The sequence below is a fragment of the Cajanus cajan genome, chromosome 4 (genome assembly GCF_000230855.2).
Source record: "Cajanus cajan strain Asha chromosome 4, NIPB_CcT2T_4, whole genome shotgun sequence".
NCBI classification, from domain to species: domain Eukaryota; kingdom Viridiplantae; phylum Streptophyta; class Magnoliopsida; order Fabales; family Fabaceae; genus Cajanus; species Cajanus cajan.
The window spans coordinates 59,420,789-59,426,184 of record NC_138520.1 but is presented as its reverse complement, the minus strand read 5'-3'; the positions used below and the strand labels follow the sequence as shown (position 1 = coordinate 59,426,184).

General features: G+C 24.8%; 1 long non-coding RNA gene across 1 annotated transcript; it reads left to right on the top strand.

Annotated features, from left to right (window-relative positions):
* The first annotated feature begins 215 nt into the window (after positions 1 to 215).
* On the top strand, positions 216 to 3,566 carry LOC109814818 (uncharacterized). The gene is made up of 2 exons (XR_002241103.2): positions 216 to 1,420; positions 3,314 to 3,566. It is a non-coding gene; the product is annotated as an uncharacterized LOC109814818 (long non-coding RNA).
* Positions 3,567 to 5,396: the final 1,830 nt, after the last annotated feature.

Below are 5,396 nucleotides of genomic sequence, written 5' to 3'. Positions count from 1 at the left end.
AAATTCTTAATGTCAATGCAATAACACTTTTTATACGTTACTTATTTCATTAATTAACTTTGTTTTCATAATTTTTTTTAAACATTTTCAAACACAATTTTCTATTTATTTAACAAAATTTTGAATTTATTTTATATTTTTCTCACTACTTTTCTACAGATTTTTTTTTTAGAAAAAAATATGATTGTTTCCTTTAATTTGTTGAAAAATTCATAGATTTTTCCTTCGTATTTTAATACAATTTTTGTTTTTGTATATAAAACTTTATAGTTCAATTTGCTTGATAAAATGTTTGTTTTGTATAATAAAACCTAATGTTTTCTTGTTAATTGTTTTTATAAAGTAACTTCAGACATTTTTCTTACAAAAAATATTTTTTTTTCTCCAATTTGTTTGATAAAATGTGTTATTAATAAAGTAAAAAATGTATATCATAATATCATAAAGATACTATAATAAAGTAATTAATATTTCATAATATTATTAAATAATTTATTAAAAATTATATTATCAATATTATTACATTTAAATTATACATTATATGATTCTGATTTGGCCCCTCCAAAAAATTTTCTCAAGCTCCCTGCCAATTTCTACTTGCATCATCTTCTATACAGAGCACATGAATCTTATTTTTTTTCATCCAAGTAATGTATCAATAAGATAGTATAAATAACAATATATACAATAAGCAGGAGAAGTGCCCAATAGTTGCTAAAGACTATCTGAAATAGAAATCATTCCACACATAAAGCAAAAACAAACCAGCCGACTCCACATACAAAATTAACCCTACCCAACCATTTGTCATTTGTAGATAATGAAATTATTATACCAAAGTTAATGAAGGAATATGGTTAATTAAACTGTTTTCCTTTTGGAACCAAAGATTAATTCCCTTGCTTTTGTTCCTTTTCTTCTTTGGTTAAATTCCAATTTTATTCTATATTGTAGGTGAACGTGTTGATACCATTGTTTTGTTGTTTGTGCACTTCGTTAAATTCAAGCTTCTTCTTTTTTTTTTTTGCTGTGTTCTTTTAATTGGTTAGAGAGTACACAAAATGGAGGTCATACTTTTCTTGTGTGGAATGACTTATTGGGATAATTTCCTATTATTTCACATTAGTTACGTTATTCACTTGTTATCCTACTACTCTATATCATTCTTCAGGAAAGACAGTAACTCAATATACCATTTACTCTTCTCTCTCTTCTATGTTACAATTTCTTAATTTTATTTCTTTAACTTCTGTTAAAACAGATGATATATATATAAGGATTATCGTCTTAATTATGACCATCTTCATAACAAGAGAGAAAAACAATACGAGTTCAAAGGCCAAATCTTCGTAAATGGCTTTTCGCGTCAGTCAACCTTTTTTCTTTGGAATTATATGCATTGCTTTGGTCTTGATTTCAGGTAATAAATAGAGAAAAAGCAATGTAATGGCTTTTATTCTTTAAAATATCAATTAGATGAAATAAAAAGGCTGAAAAATATTACTCACATGCATATATGTTTTTGACAAGATCACATAATCATTAATTTCATATCATTGATAATTAAGCTGATTTGTATTTTGTGTAAAGCAATGAGCTATATATGCATAAATTTATGAACTTCGTTGTAGGACCGGTGACAGGGCCGGTACAATGGTTGTTTGGACGAGCAATCACTCAGGATTCATGTATAAGAGGGGTCTAATTGAATATATATATATATATATATATATATATATATATATATATATATATATATATATATATATACGAGTGAGGTTATAATAATACCGGTGTAGCTTTTATCAAGTGTTGCACAGCTCAATAACTTTATATTAAATGTGAATTTTGTAAATCCAACGGTTAAATTTAAAGTTCATATCTCTTAGATCATATATAAATTTTTTTATATTAATCCAAGATGATTTGATACTTCATTTTTATAAAACAAAATTGACGTAATATATTCATTTCAAAATATACTAAAATATGAACACTTTGATCACTTTCAAACTGTTGTTCAATTTTAACAAAATTTGATATATACATATAAAATGATATGAACTTTCAATCTAACAGTTGGATTTACAAAATTCGCATTTAATATAAAGTTATTGAGCGGTGTAACACTTGGTAAAAGTTACACTAGTGTAATTATAACTCCCCTCTATATATATATATATATATATATATATATATATATATATATATATATATATATATATATATATATATATATATACTTGTGTTATAATTTTACATTATGATAAAATAAATTAAAATTATTATTTTTTATTTTTAAATATAAAAATGTGATATGATTATAAAGTCTAATAATCTTTACCGTTAGTTTTCTTCTTCTTTGTATTACATCCATAAAAGGGTAAAATATATTTAATTTTTATCCTTATAATATTTTTCAAAGTTTCATTTTAGTATCTATAAAATATTTTCTTGTTTTGGTCATTTTAATTTGGAGATATACTATTTTTGTGTTCAAAACTATTTATTTAACATTTTAAATAATAATAATAATAATGAAGAAGTAAATTAAATAAAAAATATAGTATATCTTTTTAAGATTTGTAATAAAATATATCTTTTTAATTAAAGATTTTTAATACATCATTCAAACTCTAAATATTTTGGTAATATTTAATTTGTCTCCTAAACTACAAAAAATTAATTAAATCTTTCAACTTTTTATATTTTTGTAATTTAATTAGTCCATAATATTAAAGTTTTTGTTTACAAATCGTGAAATATGAAATAATATTTTTTATATGGTACATAAATAGCCATATCAAATCATTATTCTATGTATTATCATTCATATATAACTTGTTTTAATTTTTTTGTAAAAATTATGATAATGTCTTTAATTATAAAAAATTTGGAATAGTAGGAATTTTTTTAACAAGTAGAGATTAAAACCTATATACATGAATGATGACATGAAATACTAATATAATATGGTTGTCCAAATACAAAAATATAATGAATATTTTGCCAAATTTGATAGATATATAATAAACAAATTTCTAGCTTCAGAGGCTACTTTGTACCTCTTCCAAATTTGTTGTGTTTTGTTGCAAGAAGAACTGACTACTTTGTACCTCTTCTCCAAAATGCATAAAGAACTGAGTAAAAGATATTTTCGTATATCTTTTGGAGAGATAATAGCCAATTATAGTCATATATTAGATATAGTTAAAGCTTAATAATTAATTTCATATGATATTGATATTGGTGATTTACTTGGTAATAAACAACTAGAGGTGCATAAATTTGTTAACTTTTGTTCTTATTGTAGGGCCAGCGACTTGTGAAGAACAAATGTGCATAGGCTCATGCATGGAGGATTGCTTTCGTGATTGCAATATTCTTGGTTATAAGGAGGGTGGTTGTCACAAGACTCGGGGTTCTGAATATCCCTTGTGTTGTTGTACTTAACGAGGAATGACTACATTCTATCACTAGCTTCTTAAAGTGTGGCTGAATAAAATATATATATCTTCCGAATTTTCGTTAAAGAGTTTATATATTAATTTATGCCTTTGATTTAATTACTTTTTTTATGAGACAAAATTATCATTTTATTCCATAGAAAAATATGAAAGATGTATATCAGATGCTACCAGCATGTCTAATTTATATAGGACCTCATCTATTTCTCAACATTGAACCTCCCATTATTAATAAACTTTAGCAAAATATGTTAGCAGAGTATGTTCCAGTTCTACCATTTCAGAGTCGCAACCACATATTGTGCAGGGATCTATTTCTTAGCTGATATGTTTCCCCTATGCCATAAATCACCACAAATCCTTTTCTAGTAGGAAATCACGAAATTAGACCTAAAATTAACGTTTTTGTTAGAAATGTCATTATATAACTCTACACACCTTGTAATTGACCGAATCCAAATCAAGGTGAAAAATTGATAAGCTTTCAGTGAACAACATGCACAACTTCCTTGAAAAATTTTGGTGGATTTTTTTCAAGAACCTCAGATAACAAAGGTCTCAGAGGCAATACGCTTTCACATAAAATCTTATTTCCTCCAATTGTTTTTTTAGGAGTTTTTTTTTTCTTTTCCTTTTATGTTGTAACAACTCAAACCACTAGGTTTTGTAAAAGCCCAACATTTATTAACCCAATAACAAAATAAAACAAAAATAAATATGTAGCTAAAAGGAAAGGAAAATAGACTTCGATTTGTTGCAAGTATAGTCCATCTAAAAATATAAGGCTTATGTTATATACATCCCTCTACTTTAATAATACATCTTAATTATACTTTTTTTTTTGTCAGAAATACCCATAATATATATATTTTTTTATTTTCTAATAATTTGACTTTGCTTGTGAACCCTCTTGTCTTCAATGTTCAGCTATTTTCCGGATACTCACCTCTCTTTCACACTCACTTCCTTCCTGTCTCTTACGTTCAATTTTTCTTTTTCCATGCACCCTCTTCCTCAAATTTTTTAGGATTTCAAACTTTTAATTTTAAATATTAATTTTGCACGTAAATAATTAACTTGTGATATGTCACTAAAAAAAATTGTCATATAATAATAACATTCTATAATGATATAATATTTATTATGAAAAATTACTTTTACTTACATTATAGATATAATATATATTAATATTATTAAAAAGTGTAAACATAGGTTATAGTACCACACAATATAAATTATTAAATATCATTCAAAATTAACACTAAAATTGTGTATAGATATATGTCAAATAAATTTATATCTATATATTTTATACTTATAGTAACACTTTTTATGTATCACTATATGTAACATTTCTAGTAATGTATGCACCTCTTTTTATTTATTTATTTATTTATAAGTATGCATCCTTTTTTAAATTCATAAAATTCCTATCTAACTAATTTCTAGTTTTAAATAAATTTCTTTTAAAATCATCTTTTTCATTTATGTCTTTCTTCATCTTTTTCTTCTTTAGTGTTCCAGAAAATACTTTATAAAAATATATAATAAAAAAATACACTTTTAAAAAGTACTTCCTATAATTATGATAATATTCTTTCGAAAAAATTTTCCAAAACACTAAAATTGATGTCATGAAAACTTGATGCCTATGAAAGGTAGAGCGCACAACAATATTAAAATCATATGTTTTGGAATGAAAATTACGATTCCAAAATTTTTGTCCATTTTCAATTCCTGAAAAATGAAAGAAGGGTGTGCATGTGAAAGGAATGAGTGCTTGAAAAAAAAATTGATTAGAGGCAAAGAATAAGAATGAGGTGCGTGAAAGGAGGGGTGGATGCTTGGAAGAAAAAAAAATCAAGGGTGAAAGAAAGGAAGATCCTTAACGTTGATAAACTAGAGGAGAAAAAACATTTAGAATATTAA